At 40.7% G+C, this 18,036-nt stretch overlaps 1 pseudogene across 1 annotated transcript; it reads left to right on the forward strand.

Annotated features, from left to right (window-relative positions):
- The first annotated feature begins 6,473 nt into the window (after positions 1–6,473).
- On the forward strand, positions 6,474–17,419 carry LOC308197528 (ubiquitin carboxyl-terminal hydrolase 42-like; annotated as a pseudogene). Its single transcript has 15 exons — positions 6,474–6,702; positions 7,410–7,610; positions 8,699–8,809; positions 8,970–9,072; positions 9,236–9,303; positions 9,460–9,530; positions 10,065–10,147; positions 11,376–11,487; positions 11,848–11,988; positions 12,182–12,282; positions 12,743–12,884; positions 13,564–14,272; positions 14,643–14,731; positions 15,060–16,160; positions 16,659–17,419. The product of its transcript is annotated as a ubiquitin carboxyl-terminal hydrolase 42-like (transcript).
- The last annotated feature ends 617 nt before the right edge of the window (positions 17,420–18,036 follow it).

An 18,036-nucleotide genomic window follows, 5' to 3' on the forward strand; every position in this document is an offset into this window, starting at 1 on the left:
AGTCAGAGAGCAGATCAAGCTGTGTGCAGGCTTGTGACTTCTCTCTTTAGAAAGAAAACCACTGAGCCAGACAGTTCCATGTTGAGTATCACAACAGGGAATGACATTTCTTCCCTTTGTCTTTCAGATGCAGAGCTTACTGATGGAAGCCTTCAATACTCAGACTAAACCTACCATCAAAACGGACGACCTTTTTACCATCCAAACCAACCATTTTTCCATCAAACCCAACACCTTGGGTTTTGAAATGAAACTGGTAAGCCACAAGTCTTTATTGAATCTATTTTGCAGTGAAAGGGTTTTCTCTGTAACCTGATCATTTAAACTGTTGTGCTTAAAAGAAGGTCACTTGCAAGAGCGGTTATAATCCATGCTATAAAATTGAATCATCCTCTAGAAAGAAAAAAAAAAGGAGCAATTATCTTGCATGTACTCTTGATAAAGGAGGAGCTACACAATGGTATATAGTTTCACACTTTATTTTTGAGAATGTCCAGGCTTAAGTAACAGCTCTTGATGATAAATGAAAAGATTAATACGCAGTGGATTTACACAGAACATTGCGTTTTTAACAATGATCGATACAGAGTATTTGTCATGCAAATCACCTGTGTACACCAAGAAATACTTATTTCAATATATATCTGTACAGTATTTACATTTTATATTTAAACTCTAACTCGAAACATTTTCCAAGAAAATACAGAAATGGAACTGGTAAGCCACAAGTCTTAATCTGCAGCATTTGGTCTACAACAGACCTGGCTTTTCCAGCAAGCGTATCTACATAGATATGTAACAAATCTTAAAAATAGGCATTGTTTTTATATATGAAGCATTATAAATGCTGCTTGGTTTATAAAGCTTCGGTTTTGTACCCGTTTAAAACTGTTCAAAATGTCAAGTGATTTAGAGCTTACTTTGTCAGAATATTTTAAAATTTAAGTCAGTCCAGGGGAGTTTAACTATTATATACAGTTCTCTCCCTAGATTGCACTGGCAACGGGGCAGCAATTTAATGCTAGAAATAATATACTTCCTGCTACGATCTCCTCAGTTACATGTTACTCTAAATAATTATTTCTGCAGGGTATAAGAACTTCAAATACAGCAAACGAACTCTCAAGGCGTTTCCTTTGTGCTTACAGGTAGACACCGTCGCCTGGCTGGATAAACAGATTTTCTTGAAGGTGTTATTTCAGCATATAAGAATTGATTAAAAAAAAAAAAAAAAAGTGCTTCATGGCTTATTGGTTTTGTAATCTCACAGTTCTCCAGGAACACTTGATTTGCTGCATTTCACCATTACACTCGTCAGTAGCACTGATTCTGGTTTATCACTATTTGCATTACAAATCTGCTTGTCCAAAGCCTAAACTGATGTATGCACTGCTTGAAAACAAAACGTGGTTGTAGAGCAGAAGACTCAAGTCATTAGGTTAGCAGCTGCGTAACCATACTGCTTTCCAAACATAAGATGTAGAGCTTATTGAGTTTCTATGAAGAGTTTAAACGGCTCCCATTAAGCAAAGATGTCCCCACACTGCTACTTCCTCTTAAGCAAGGATTCTACCTCCTTTGGCTGAGGCTTGCTCCCTTACATTCGAACATTCATCCAAGTAGCCTGCAATTCCACATTCGTGGGGGAAAGTCTATAGAATAGAAAAGGTTCCTCCAGTCTCTTCCTCTCAGCCTTTTTTTGAAGCATGCAATAAAGCAAAACATTCACAGGCTGACCTTCCATGCAAAACAAGGCAACTTAGTAAGACAGGAACCACAAAACTGATTGCTCTTTAAAGTTAAAATGAGATTTGAAATAGATCAAGTTAGCAAGTGGTGTTAAGTCTGTAAGTAAGTCTGTTTTTGCCAGTGCAGCACAGTTCCCTATCATGTAGCCAGAGCTGCTTCTGTAGCTCCAAGAAGCAAAACTGCTTTGACAAAATACTGTGTCATGAAAGCATTCGTTGGTGCGGTAGGCACAGCTCAGGTTCAACAACTGAAAGACCATCAGAGTGGGACTGCAGAAAGATCTTTCAGAAGTTCCAAAAAGACATGTGGGGGTGGGAGTTTAGTTGTGTTAGATAACACAATCTTAGATAAAGATTTTGGTCTTAACGTAAAAGTAAGGGCGTCTACCGATTTCTTCAACTCCAACAACTGAAGCACAAGTCTGAAAAATCGCCTTTAAGAATGCAATGAAAATATTTAACTCTTCTGTATGTTCATAGTTTGTTGTCAAGCAAAGGAATGAATGCTGATGCCTTAACTATCTAGGGCTGTAGCTTACAGAAAGACTACACCTTCCTGTTTTTTTCCCTTTAAAAACGTTAAATCCATGTGAAATTATTTGGGGATGTTTTCACATGCAAAGCCTAATGCAACTCGTGCCTAATGCAAGCCCTGTCATCTTCTTCCTTTAGTAGTGTCGCATTAAGGGGTGTAGCCGATTGACCGTTACGGGTCCGGTCGGCTTCAGGGTACTGAACTATCACGGCCACGGATCCACCAACAACGCAGCACGCCCTCGCTCTAGTCGCGTTCAAGGAGAACTGTCACGGCCAGGAACAATGCAATTAAGTGCAGTTTATTACGGCAACAGATACACAGGTCCTTTGGATTGCCAGTGATAAATTCACTGTCTGCAAAAGCAAGCTAGCATGCATGAAATGCACAGGTACACGGCCTAGGTATTAAGATGTTAAAAAGCATAAAGACGCTAGAGATTTCTAAGTTTCCGTGGAGACGCCTGGTATAACCAAGCGTTCAGATCTTACCTCGCAGCATCCCAGTGGGCGGGGGGGGGGAGGGGTGAGAGGCTCAGCCTGTCGACTGATGTCAGAAGGTATCCTTCGTGACAGTATCTTCCCCAACATTCCCTTTCTCTTAAGCCAATTTATATTATTTTCTATCTTTTAGGTGGAGCTTGAGTGACTCCAGTCATGCGTATCTTGGTTGTGATTGGTAGAAATTACCTCGCTTGCGTTTAAAGGTACAGGCTCCGAGAAATTCAGAGGATGTGCTCAGTGAGGGGTGGTTGCCCCTTGGAGGCGGGTAGCTTTTGGGATGGAGGGGTGCTTATAATGCCTAGTCACTTAAGGCAATTACTCCACAAGGAGTAACTTTACTCCTTTAACTTAACTACTTGAACTACTTTAAGCTTTAACTACAGCATATCTAAAACATAAGGAGGATGTTACTATGTAAAAAGCAGATGAAACCAGTCCTTAACTCTTACTGCTTATTGTGCGTGAGCAGACTGGCATGAGTTTTAGCTATACTGGCAAATATCAAAGCACACCTGTGTAGTCCCAAAGCTGGGAGAAAAGCAAGGAAACCTTGAAGAAAATAGGGAGGCCTGTAGCTTGTGTAGTCTTTTAGCTGAGAAAATAAGGAAGGAGAGAGACAGGTAGCCTTGAGCTAGCAGAAGCAAGGAAGAGAAGGGATAAAAGGGAAAAAACAAGAAGGAGAAAACCAGCTCCAGACTGGCCTGTAGTAACCTTTTGCTCATTAAGGGTCATTAACACATTAGAAATCACACCTGTCAAAATGATAATCCTTGCTAATGTGGGATTCGGTGTGTGTCCCCCTCCTCCTGTACCCCCCCCCCCCCCCCCGGTGTTCCTCTGTAATGCGCAAGCTCAGTAGAGAAAAGTTAGGTGAGCTGTAATAACCAATCAAAAGGAGCCAAAGAGAGAGTTTTCACAAGTTTCCTGTGTATGAATGACGGTGATTCGAGTCAGAGGTGTGCTTGCTTTGCGAAAGATAGCCAAGTACCTGACTCTGCAGAGTTCTGTAATTAATTATGTAATTAAAAGACCTTGGTGTGCATTCCGACTCTGGGTGCTTATTGGCGCGGTGCACTGGGCACGAACTCGCGGACAACATCTGTACTCAGTGTGATGCCTACAGACAATCCTTTACTGTTGGGACCTGCATATTTTTCTGTGCCTTCAACACAAACCCTTTGGTACAACTAGTTCCCTACGTAGCTGCCAGTTCACCACTCAGTTGCACTTCTGAAGAGGAAAAGCTATTTCCCTCTAACGTAGGAGCACATACTCTAAATGCAAGCTTCACTCAGCTGGTCATTTACTGCAGGACAAGATTTGAAAACTGTTGTGGAGATTCTGTTGGGTTTTCTGCTTACAGAAAAATTAAGTGCCAAATCGCCCTCTACTCCGCTTTGTAGTGCTGCATTTAATGGAGATTCAAAGAATTTCATTTGCTCCTCCGTTTATGGACAACGAGCTGAAGGAACAGGTACAGCACATCAGCCTGGAATGCCTTCCCTCCCAACCAAAGTAAACTGGAGCTGTAACTAACACAAGCAGAAACAAGGCTTCCACGTTTTCAGCTGAATAAAGTTCCAACAAAATCATCCTCTGGGATTTGAAGCTTACTTCAAATTACATGCCAACAGCTCTTTTCCCTGAAAGGTCTTGCCCAGTTCTTACGTCATAGTAAAGTGTATACCTATAAAATTTACAGTTAACGTCTTCTCTTAGTTTGTCCAATTTTTGCATTATCGCTCAGCTGTGTGCTCATTTATAAGCTGATGCATGTATACAAGCTGCTGCTCAAGTCCTACGTCTTGTTTGCAATTCTTCGTTTCCTTGTTGCCAGCATATTGTAAAGCGGATCCCTGCTGCTACTCGCTCTAGAAGAAAAGGAATCATCGGTTTGGTTACCAAATACCCGCTTCTGGAAACCAGAAGTGTTTTGGTCTCTCTTCCCTTCGAATGACTCCACACCTCTCATCAGATAATGGATTGCTGACCTAGAATCAGAGAACATCCCAAGGTGGAAAGGGCTCACAATAATGAGCGAGTCCAACTCCTGGCTCCACACAGGACCACCCCAAAAGCAGAGCCTATGTCTGAGAGCATTGTTCAAACACTTCTGGACCCCCGTCAGGCTCGGTGCCACGACCACTGCCCTGGGCAGCTGTCCCAGTGCCCGAGCGCCCTCTCAGGGCAGCACCTGAGGCGCACGGGGCTCGGCGGGGCGGCCCGGGAGGGGAGGAGGACGGCGGGGCGAAGCGGCCGCTCCCTCAGAGCCGTCTCCCCGCCGCCTCGCCCGCACGTCGGGGCTTTTTCGTGTCGGGGCTTTTTCGTGTCGCGCCCTCGGGCTCTCGCCGCGGGCGACATGCCGCTCCCCAGCGCGGACAGCTTGCGCGCGGGGCCTGCCCGCGGCGGCGGCGGGAGGGAAACCCCAACCGCAAAGCCGTCCCGGCAGGGAGAGCTCGGGGTGAGGGCCGGTCCGGCACCGACAGTAAAGACACGCCGGAGGAAACGCTCTGCTTTTAGCCGTGAGCACCGCGGCCAGGTTGAAAAGGCGTCACGCTGGAGCTCCGAGTTGGGCGGCGTTCCGAGGCCGTTGTGGCAGTTGTGGAGACGGCCTCGGCTGAGGTGGCGGCTGCTGTCGCTGCTGTCCCCTCTGTCCCCGCTGTTGCCGCTGTTCCCGGCGCCTGGAGACCCCCGGCAGCCCCCTGTGACAGGACCTGTGGCCCCGGGGAGCAGGTCCTGTGGCCCCCTGTGCCCGCCGCCTCGTCGGCCATCCCGGCAGCAATCCTGCCAGCACAGAATAGCTCACCGGCTTTACGTGCGTTTCAGGGTAAAGTGACGATTAACTTCTATTTCCTGGCTTGGGTGCTGCTTTATTCTTTAACGGAGCTTCAGGTTTAAAGGTTAAACTCAGTTCTGTCAAGGTTAAACTCAGTTTCGTGAATGGCATCTTGGACAAAATCTTAAGCTGTGATTGACTCTCTGCTTAACAGAGGCCAAACGTGTACCTACTGAGAAGCAGGTCATAGGTGATAAGCCCTCACAAATTAACTTGCTATCACAAAGTGACGCCCAGAAAAAGTGTATTCAAAAGCTAGGCTCATTATAGAATCACAACCAAGCCATCATGACTGGTGCAGTAGACAGTGAGGTAGAGGGTGAGCCCTGGAAAGACAGAAGTAAAGTAGCAGCGAAATGCAGGTACCTTTGTGCACACGAAGCAGAAAAGCGCAGGCAGTAAAGTAATAGTGCTCCATTACTAGCGTGAGCAACAATTATATATAAATCGCAACCATTATCTATTAGATAATAGGTAATAATTAATAGATAATTGCAAAGCTCCAAAAATGCAATAAATAACTGATTCCCCTCAGAGAATGTCATTTGCATTTTTATATTAAAAAGACTCCAGAGTTGTAATGGATTAAAATCCTACGAAAGTGAAAGAAATGGCATCAGCCACTAGTTCTGCAGAAGCTAAAAGTAATACTGATAGAGTTTTGATGGAAATTTTTCCTTTGTGTGTTTAGTTTGGGGATTCCTTTTAAATCATTCATACCAGCAATTTAGTTCTTCAAGGCCGTTTCTTTGAGATTAAGTGACAGGACTTCTACTACTCTTTTCTTCTTGGAATGCTTCTTGGTATTCTTACGTCAGCCAGAACATTTGTCTCTGTCGCAGATGAGAACAATGACCATAGTTAACAAGCCCAAATCTTCAAAGTCTAAAAAGCCATCTTCAAGGCGGTCTGGCAAATCCAAGAAACCGAGTACTAAAAAACTGATGTCACGCACCGCAAACTGGGGCCGGATACCACCTGCAGAAGATTCAAGCCAAGTCTCTGTGGCCCAAGGATGTGGAGGTGCTATTTATTGTAGATCCTCTGAAAAATCTAAGCCTTTTGCCCAAAGAGATCTAAGTAAGTGTGCGCTTTATCCTGCCTCCGTTTTCTTCAAAACAAAAGTAGAAAGTGGTAGTTCTTGCTTGTTGCACTGATAGAGAACAGGACTACTGTGAATAAAGACTTCCAAAGCGATTCTCCTAAGGCAACTGAAGTGACTGACGTTACAGAAATTAATTTTGATATATTTACAGTCGACAGAGAAATGTGGGGAGCATTTTGTAATGCACTGATTCATCCATATCTTTTCTGTTTTGCAAAGAAAAGTGTTTGATTGTTGCTATTCACAGGTTCCATTATTCACAGGTTTTTGAATGTTAAGATTGCTCAGGAAAAGATCTGATATTTGTAGGGGTACCGTCATTCCTAGTTATTTGTTTTTACATTGTCCTTGCATTTATTACCATATAATTTCAAGTCTAAGTTTGTGGCTGAAGTTATAATAAGGAAAAAAGCATATAATAAGGAAGAAATTAAAATGGTTGACTAAACTTTTTTTTCCCAAAACGTTGTGTTGACCAGCCAATTTGAATATGGCGGTATTAAAGGTGTCTGCAATAAGTTTTTCTGTTTTGGATTGTAGCTAGTTCCTCTAGGTGCTCCCGCAGAATAGTATTTTTACTATGCCTATATATACTTTATATATTCACTATACCTATATATACTTAATACCTTTCTTAGAAACAAACAAACAAAATCTCTTTTTAAATATAACTTTCTTGCAGTTGTTAATGATGGAATTGCTCCGCCACAAAGGATTCTTTTTCCACCTGAGAAGATACGTATGGATTGGCAAGAAACACAAAGTGTTGGAGTTGGCCTGTACAATCTTGGCAACACGTGTTTTCTTAATGCTACTCTACAGTGTTTGACCTACACCCCCCCACTTGCCAATTACATGCTTTCTCTTGAGCACAGCCAGTCATGTGAGTACTTTCTAACAGTATTTTAAATCTGTTGGATAGCTGTGAAGGTGAAAGAACAGCAGTGATTCTGTGAGACAAACTTACTTGCCTGATTTTACCTGTAGACGCTGGCTTTGAGCATTGTATTAGCAGTGGGCTCGGAATAGCATATGGAGTGCGTTTAATGCACCATGTGTTTTTTTTGTTTGTTTGTTTGTTTGTTTTTTTAAAAGGATCTTTTCTTGCTTCATGGGAATAATGAAGTGCATTGGACAGTAATGCATTTAATGAACATTTGGCATTTGGGCTATTTGGGCTTCCTGCTGCTAGAAAGGCAATAAAATTTAGGATGTTGGCATCATAGGTCTTTAGTCTGCACAGCCGAGGTTCCATAATGCACTACAATAAATGGTCTGTTCGTTGTTGAACCAATTAAAAAAAAAAAAAAAAAAAAAAAAAACCTAGAAAGCAATATGAGCTGTTATGAACACGACTAGATTTTTTTGTGGGACTGTATTAAAATCTAGACTGATTTTGTCCTAAATAAAATGTTGTACTATAAAGTAAATGTTGTACTAAACCTGTATGCTTTTTAGGCTGGTATCTTTGTATCGATACCTAGAAATTTAACTGTTTTCTTCCTGTATATAGAAATCGTTTCAGTTGAGAATCCTGTTGAAAAAAGGAGGGCAGAAGTACTATTACATACATTACTGTAATTTTTCCTTTTTCCCAAAGGACTCGTAGCTCTGTATCATGAAGCTCACCTGACAGCACTGTGCTGAAAATAACCCACGCTCTCTTAATGCTGTATCATCAAGGTCAAATATTCTTTCCTCATACATTTTGCAACCTGTGGAGTTCACATTCCTGTCAGCCTTTACAAACGTGACTTTGCAGTAGTCTTTTAGATTTCTCATCACAAAATGCACTTGAATACAGGCTTAATGGATATTTTTATTCTATAAAGTTGTGTGAAATGAAATGTTAGGAGACTGTTGGGACAAGGAGAGTGGATATTGTATCTATAGTTTAAATGTTACTTATATGTTTGTTTGTAGTTATGTCTGTTTCGCTAGACTGGGATGCTTTCTTCTTTCACTCTTCAGGTCGTGAACAAGATTTTTGCATGATGTGCACGATGGAGACTCACATTAACCAGGCCCTGCGTTGCACTGTTGATGCCATCGAGCCTACGCGTGTTATCAATAATCTCAGTCGTAAGTGGCTTCAGATGTGTTTCTTTTTCAGCATCTTGTAATCTTCAAATAATTATTTGATGTGTATAAATGGTTTTAACACTGTAAAGAAGAGAGATTTTAGAAACAGGAGAATTACTTCATTTTTAAATGAGGTGAATACTATCATCTTCTTATTTAGGAATAGGACAACATTTCCGTTTTGGCAGTCAAGAAGACGCACACGAGTTCTTGCGCTATACTGTTGATGCTATGCAGGAAGCGTGCTTGAATGGAAGCACCAAGTAAGCATAAACAAATTCACTTTTATACGTTCTCTAGCACCTTTTAGGCCTTTATTTACTATCAAAACTGAAAGTCTAGGTCATCCTTGGTTTTCATAAAACTCTTTGAAGAGTTAACTGTGTGCCTTAAATCTTCTGAGGTCTGATTATAATTTATTTCCAGATTGGACAGATCTTCTCAAGCTACCACCATCATTCATCAAATATTTGGAGGATTTCTAAGATCAAGAGGTACTTTTAAAAATATTCCTGTCCTTAGAACTGATCTGTGTCTTTTGTCGGTAGTAAAGCAGTCTGTAGTTTGTCTGAAGTAGTATCTATCGACAACTTGAATGTGGACAGTTAGTCTCCTTCACGTGTTGTTAAGCATTTATATTTTGCTTCCAGTGAAGTGCTTGAATTGCAAAGCAGTTTCGGATACGTATGAGGCATTTCTTGATATCACTTTGGATGTAAAGGTAGGAGGTTTTGTAAATATAATTCATGATGTTTAAGTACATGTATAACTTTCTAAATTAAACTTGTTTAACTTAAAAAACCAAACCACGTACAATGTTAAAATATAAGAGCTTGGTGGTGGTTAGAAAGTGGATTGGACTTTGTCCTTCTGTGGAACCCCTGTAAATAGTCTCCACGTCTGCATTGGGTTTAAGGGGAAAGAATTTTATTGCTGCGCAAAGTATAATACTGTCACACTTCTTTGTTGTTCTACCTCAATATACGTCTAATTGTTAGACTGTTGGATTTGTTGCCAGTATTGATGACAAAGCACACTATAGATGCTGTCTGCGTTACTGGAAAATGATTTGTTTCAAAGTAGAATGACTTCCAGGTGAGGTAAACGCTGAGCATGCTCTTTCTGCCTCCTTCTTGACAGTGCTCATAGTAGATCGCTTAAGTATGTGTTAGTCAGGTTCTCTTATAAACTCCTAGTGCGTCTCTGGAATTTTGAATTTACAGTGACTTTACGCTCTTCTCTCTCGCTCCTCTAGGCGGTTTCATCTGTTACCAGAGCTCTAGAACTATTTGTGAAACCTGAAGAGCTGGATGGAGAGAATTGCTATAAATGTAGCGAGTAAGATTATTACTAATTATGTCTTAATACTAGATATTAGTTTTATATATTACATGACTTAGAGCGTAAGTTATCCTTTAACTTCATTTAGAAATAAGGAGACGCAGCATTGTTGTTGTTGTTGTTGCTTCATTTTCTAGTAGTGGTGAGCTGAAGCAAGGAGCTATGGAGAATGATTTGGAGTGGAAGGCAGCAGCAGGTTCCTACAGGTCCTAGCGTTCACTGTGAAACAAAGTTAGATTGAGTGTCAGGGAATGTGAGCTGGCTCTGTGGTAATGAATGTTAGCAGCCTGTGCTGGCTCACTAAACAGCGTCTTGCACAGCTCTTGAACTGTGAAACCTGTCGATGTGGACTAATGTCCGAAATGAGCTCCCTTAAGCCTAACCCGTGCACAGGGAAAGCCTGTTGAGTTCAGGCGCTCTCTGTGCTGATCAATATGTAAGATGTTTCTACGTATGTGAGAAACAATTGAACATTTGCATAAGATGGTTTGGCAAAACAAGCTGTTAGTCAAACGTCCCCTCAGAAAAGCACAGAGTGCCCGGCTCAGTTCTGTAGAATTCATGCCTGACCCCTCTAAATGAAAAATGCAGTATCCACTTCTTGTTGTTGGATACTAAGGAAATTAGGGTGTCGAATCAAGAGCGTCCAATAGGTTATTAAAGCAATTTAATCCCAGGTTCGTCTTGGCCTGCGGATCCTAGAAAGCAACATGCAGCGTATTCAGGATCTCATAACTGATGTCTGAGGAAGAGAAAGAACTGTAATAGCACCTCACATCTGAATTGCATGGTCCTTCCTTAATGTGCTCTTTGAGGTGTGATCGGTTCAGTCACACTTAAAGCCAGAATTTTCCGTCTTTTTGTGAGCTTAAAAGGAAAGGCCTTGCACATGTACAGTACTTTTTCCATTGCTGATAACTGTTATTAGTCTTATATATAACTCATTTTTACTATTTTTTGTTTATATTTTATAACTCCCTGGTAATACGCTTTCGTGAGAGATTCCTGTTCCCGCTGTGCTCTGAGTTGTTGGTAAAACTTACCTTCTTCTCTGTATTAACAAACGTGACATGCAGTGCATGGGTTTATGAAAAGAAAAAACCAAACATATGATGCAAGTAAATATCATTCAAATAGCATAAGCATGCATGAGACATTAAAACGAGTTTGTTTTGGGGGCAAAAAAGATGATGCTTTCAAACACTTGTCTCTGCTTGTTTTTAAGGTGTAAAAAGATGGTTCCTGCATCCAAGAGATTTACCATACACCGTTCTTCCAACGTTCTCACAATATCACTGAAAAGATTTGCAGATTTCACAGGTGGAAAGATCAACAAGGTATATTTCCCGCTGTAATGCAACTTTGTCATCATGTAATGGGACATCCCCCAAAGCTGAAAGTTGTTAATATTTTCAGACAATAATTGTAGACTAACGACTATGGCTTATTCTTTCTCTTAATATCAGTAAAGTTCCTGCTTGACAAGAAGCATATACTTTCCTCTGAGAAGGCTAATTCATCAGAAAACAGTTGTCTGCAACTTCTAGTATTAAACGTTGCTTATGGGAAGACTTATTTTTAGTGAATCAAGAGATATATTCATATAATTCCAGTCTCTGTTTTTTGGAAGTGTTTTTCTCTGGCTAGTCCGCGAAGTACTCTGATATAATTTTTCTATCTTCTTGGTCTCTCTTTAGGAAGTAAAATATCCTGAGTATTTGGACCTCCGAGCCTACATGTCTCAATCAAGTGGAGAACCACTCATCTATGCCTTATATGCGGTGCTGGTGCATCATGGTATCAACTGTCGCTCAGGACACTATGTATGCTACATAAAGGTAGAAGTCAACATCATTTCTAACAGGGTAAAGGTTGTGCTGGCAAACCAGTTCAAGTGTTACTAGTAGTACTGTTTCTAGGGAAAAAGATTTCATTATATGTTTATTTGACACGTGTGTATTTTATTGCTATCTGTGATTTCATTTGGAAAACATGCAATTCATCTGAAGATATCGTTGTCTTTATTTGCAGGCTGGTAATGGACTTTGGTATCAGATGAATGATGCAAAAGTAGTCCGTACTGACATTAAAAGAGTTCTTGGTCAGCAAGCTTACTTACTTTTTTATATCAGGTAATAACAAGTATTCAAATGTGTTCAGAAGAGATTTACTCTCCTGTTATTGATACTTTTCTTTTTGCAAGTGTTTTTCTTTCTCTCCCAGGAAAAGATGATTATTTCTCTAATTCAGTTCTGTCTAACCTGAAATTCTCTGTCATTTATTATCTTTTGTTGCTTGGCCTTAAACTGCAGCACTTGTGTAAATTGCTGTATATGTGTTATCTGTAGCTGGCTAATTTAGAGAAGGAGAGAAATGAAGGCCATCTGTGGTGTAAGAATGAATTATTGCTCTGAAAGTGATAGTCATAGTAGGAAGACTGTTACCTACTTTTCAGTTTGTAGTCTTGGCTAAGTCTTCTGTAGAGAAGGCTTCCATATCGTATGAACTGTTCCTATAAAATTATAGGATGGGATTTAATCCAAGAGTAGGCCGAAAGAAAAACTAAACTGAGATCACTGCTCTTTTCTGAAGGCGCTATGATTTGACGCTCGGAGAACGTGCTTTTTACTTAGCAGCACCGTCTTATCCCTGTTCATTCCCCCCTGGTCAGCGGGGGGCTAACAGTAAGCAGGCTGGATTTCTGGGACCACGACTTCCTCCTCATATGATTAAGGTAATTTAGGGAAGCGGGAGGGCAGATAATGGCACCAAACGGACAGTGGGTTTGGGGTTTGGTGTGGGGTTTTTTGTTTGGTTTTTGGCATCTTTGTTTTGTTTTCCTTCCCACGCTGCAGCTGTCTTCACAGCCCTCATGCTACAGCCAGAGTCATTCAAACAGTGGTTACTGCTGAATTGCGCAGCCATGCGACTCCATTGTTTATACCTCCTAGACAGCTTTGTAAAGCACAGAGAGCTACGCTCTTTGACAATTTAAGTAGAGTGTACTAATCCTCGAATCATTTAAAAGAGGACTTGTTTTTCCTATCGACGTCACTTTAGCTAAGACAGGGAAACCAAATTGTCTTATTCCTGAGCACCAGAACAATTATTCCAGGCTTTTTGGGGTATGTTTAAAGGGGAAACTAAATATATTTGGGAATAGCTTTAGGCAATGTTAAGTTGTTTGGATGGTTTTCAAAAATGATGTTAATTTGATATCAATATGCAGTAAACCAAAAGCAGGAATTAAATACACTTATGGGACTTGCATTTATCTTTTAAGGGCAGTGTTTTTTGCTTTTTAGGTGTTAAGACCATTTGTAGAAATACTTAGTAGGAGAATGACATGTTTAAAAATGTTAAATGGAGTGTTTGCATTAACCCGTCTTGCAATTTCTTCTTTTTAAATACAGAATTCAAGTCGTTTAAATGGAAATGGATCCATAAAAGAGGATGCAAATACCACTGGTGTCACCCTAAAAAGGCCATCTTCAGCACCACCAATGGCCTGTGTTCAAGAACAGGCGATTACCAGGCCTTCAATTACTGATACGTCAAAAAACCAGAAGATCACCATCAGTATTCACAATAAATTGCCTGCTCGTCAGACTGTGTCACAGCCTGACTGTCTTAGCAGTGCTGTGGAGGATGAAGATCTCTACAAGGCTGTTCCTTCATCCACAATCACAAATTCGGTAAAGCAAATGAAGCAAATACAAATACAAAAAAAAAAAAAAAGAGTTTCTGCTGAAATTTTTGTGGAGCCAAAGGTGAATGGAAATCCTAAACTCAGCTCTGATAACACAGTCCCTTACGGTGCAGAATCTTCAGGAAAATCTGAGGAGGAGTCAAAGGGCTTATTTAAAAGGAATTGCAATGCAATGTGGAATTTTGGTTGGAAAGGTAGTCCGTACATTGCAGAATTCCCATTCTTCCTGTCAGAATGCTGATGAAGGAAGATCCCAGCATGAGCTGCCAAACACTGATTCACTGAATGGTGCTATTAGTTTAGTTCATGAATCTAAAGAAAACGGACTGAAACTTGATGATTCCACTTGCCAAGTTGAACCTGTTAAACCTTGTGAGATGTTCTTTTCTAAAACAAACGGATTGCTTGAAACATAGTAGTTTGCTCCATCGAGAATTTCTCACCCACGATGTATTCGGGAGTGTTTATCATGTTCCTAATTCAGGCGAAATGCTGAGAAAACACAGCACAAATTTGATCGTAACCCTTTGTGATACTATGCCATTAGAATTTGCAGAGCTGAGCTGACATTAGAACTTGTCAGCTTAAGCTGAGCTGAGATAAAAATTCTTAAGTTTCATAAAGTAGATTTTGGGAGGTGAGTTGGCGTTATCTTTGAAGTGTAGATAATGCATACAACACAAAGCGATCTTGCTTAGCATTTAATGTAGAAATTCTGAGAAGACTAGTCCTCAGCACAAATGGTATTTTTTCTGTCTGCTGACTTGTGCGTTTTAGTTGCAGATGCCTGGAGCTATGCCTCCAGTCCCTCGAGAAGTCATCATGGAATCCCTCACGGCCAGCCAGCTGAACAGCTTGTCAGAGGAAAGAAGGTAAAATGAGCACAGTCTGATTAAGACAAGATTTTATGGAAGTTCATTGCGGTTTTATCTGTCTACTAATACTATTTAATGGAAGGATTTAAATCAGTAGAATTCCGTACTGTATGGCCAGTGTTGCGAACAGAACTAATGATCGACACTGTGCATAGCACTCTGATGCAGGCTGGTGCCTCGCGGAGAACTTGTGTTTCTTCATAGAATGTTTTTCCATTTTTCTCCATTATCTGGAGAAACATTGGCTGTTCCCCCGTCGCCCCCACCCCTTTTTTCTCAGAGCAGCAGGTGGAGGGAGACGGAAACGTGTTTTTATTTTGTGCAGTGTCCCGGGACCTCCGAAATCTACTGAGAATGATGAATACCTTGAACAGTACCAATGTGATGACCGTGGAGACAAGGAGAAACCAAGAAGATCAAAAGAACATGAACTGATTTCAGAAGAAAATGTTTTCTACATCAAAGAGTCTTCTGAGACTGGTGAGAAATTGCGGCAAACTTCCCCTCTAAAGTCTGACAGTGAATGTAGTTCTAAAAACCTTTCCTCCTTAGCTGTTACAGATAGATGCCAAGATACAAAGGACGAGACTAAAAAATCTGACAAAGAGCGTTACCAGAGAAAGAGGGAACATTCTCCTACTGAAGAGAAGGAGAGTCAAAAAGATGGTCATTCCAGCAAGAGAAGGTGCTCTCGGAGTGTGGAAGTTGTTAAGCAAAAGCGTCACAAGCAGGAGTATTGGGAGGGAAGCAGGTACAGATCTTCCCATAGTGAAAGGAACAGCCCTGATAATGGCAGAAGACCAGTAAAATATTCAAAGTACAGATCTCGAAGCAGAGGAAGATCAGAACAAGATAGCGCTAGATATTACCATTCCAAAGGGGAAAGAAGTTGGAGCAGAGAAAGATACTATCAAGATGAACCACGGAAATGGGAAAAATGTAGCTATTACAAGGATTACTATTCACCTCATGCAGCAGGAGACAGTAGAGAGAGAAAGTTCTCTCACGGTGATAAAGACTTTGACAAATTGACTCAGACTTACTCCAGCAGGTCACATAAGCGTTATCATTACAAAAGCAGATGGCCTCACGGTTCCCTCTTGAGAGAGGAAGATGTACATCACTTTAGCACACCCAGAGCAGACTCACATCGTTGCTCAGTAGCTCAGCAACATTCTGGAAAACATTCGCGTGAGAGACATGCACTTCCACCTGTGTCAGCTCATTTGGAGAACTGTCGCCAGAAAAAGGCAAAAGAAGGAAACAGAAAAAGACAATATACTCGTGCAGAAGGTAGTGAAAGTGAAATAGAAAGGCAACGCAGAAAGGTAGAAAAGGAGGTTTTAGGTGGTGAAAACATGAAAAAATATAAGAAGTTCTAGAAGAAAAAGAAGTCTGAAGATAAACAGGGAGAGAAGGATTCCAAGTAAGCAGGGATTCCAGCCTAATCAGCATTTTTTTTCCTAATTCTTTTCTGGGTGCTTCTCATGTTTTGTGTTTTTTTTCATAGTTTCTGAGTTATTTAGATAGCATAATCTGGCTGGGGATCATGACTGGGGATCATTAGGTTGATCAGTGAAGACAGGAAAGGTATTGCTGAATTGTGTCAGAGCACTAGCTTTGGACCACGTAGTTCGAATCACATCTGCACACCATTCTGGATTAGGTTAAAATATTTTTTTTTTTTTACTTGCACATATTCCAGAGCTAACCATTGTTAATGATCTGTGTACCAACCAGGACCTATGGTCCTTCAATCTGAGGGCTTAAGTTTGCTGCATCTAAAGGAAGTTACATGTGCACAAAGTACCACAAAATAGCTGACATGCGGCAAATCATCGCCTGTGGTAAAATAAATAAAGTTTCCTGTATGCAACAAGTGCCACATCTTTTTTTCTCTTTTTAACTTGCATGTTTCTTTCAGACTTTATGATTTGTATTTCTCTGCGCTCCACTTTGACAATGCCAATCGCAAGCGTAACAAAAAGAAGAAAAAGGAGAAACATCAGGAAAGTGAAAGGCTTCTTGGAACACTTAGATCCTCGTTTCCAGAAGAAAACCCGGGAGAAGAAGGAAGAATCCCATCCTCCAGATGGCTCTTTATGAGAGCAATGCAGAAGTGAGGGCAGTAAACAACCTCACAAGGAAGGGAAGCCTTCCAGTGCAGGTGAAAGGAAGAAACATCGCATCCAGCGAGTATATTAAAGGTAAGCGGCTGCAGCATGTTTATGGGATTCCTTTTAGATTAATCTAGAGATTATCTAAAACAGTCTTTAAATGCTTGATGACTGAACAGTCTGCTGGATATTAAAATATGTTTTGAAAAATATGTTTCAAATGTTGTTTTTTCAGCTGTGTGGGGAGAACAAATACAGTGGCTATGAATATTTTGGCTATTATTCAGAACAGCATGTGGAGGGATATGTAAACTATGTAATATGTAAAAATATGTACTATGTAAAAATCCTGCTTTTTTTCTCCTTTTTGTTTTTTTTTTTTGTCTTTTTCTTTTTTTCCCTGCTATTATAGGTTTAAGAATATAGAGGAATGCGCTGATGGAAGCCATGTAAAGAGTCTCCAAATTTGCATTGGGTTTAAGCGGAAAGAATTTTATGTCTGCACAAATTATGATACTGTCAAAACTTCTTTGTTGTTCTACCTCAATATACATCTAATTGTTAGACTGCTGGATTTGTTGCCAGTATTGATGACAAAGCACACTATAGATGCTGTCTGCGTTACTGGAAAATGATTTGTTTCAAAGTAAAATGACTTCCAGGTGAGGTAAACGCTGAGCATGCTCTTTCTGCCTCCTTCTTGACAGTGCTCATAGTAGATCGCTTAAGTATGTATTAGTCAGGTTCTCTTATAAACTCCTAGTGCGTCTCTGGAATTTTGAATTTACAGTGACTTTACGCTCTTCTCTCTCGCTCCTCTAGGCGGTTTCATCTGTTACCAGAGCTCTAGAACTATTTGTGAAACCTGAAGAGCTGGATGGAGAGAATTGCTACAAATGTAGCGAGTGAGATTATTAACTAATTATGTCTTAATGCTAGATATTAGTTTTATGTATTGCATGACTTAGAGCGTAAGTTATCTTTTAACTTCATTTAGAAATAAGGAGACGCAGCTTCGTTGTTGTTGTTGTTGCTTCATTTTGTTTAAACAACTGGTGCACGGAAATAATCCCAAACTTGAAAACGTTACATCTGTTTTGGAAATCTAAGAAGAGTGGCTATTAGCTGATATTGGACTTTTCTCGTAGCATTGTCTGCACCATGGCTTGTCAAGCTTCCTAGGCG

Source organism: Anser brachyrhynchus, assembly GCF_964034855.1.
Source record: "Anser brachyrhynchus genome assembly, chromosome: 6".
NCBI classification, from domain to species: domain Eukaryota; kingdom Metazoa; phylum Chordata; class Aves; order Anseriformes; family Anatidae; genus Anser; species Anser brachyrhynchus.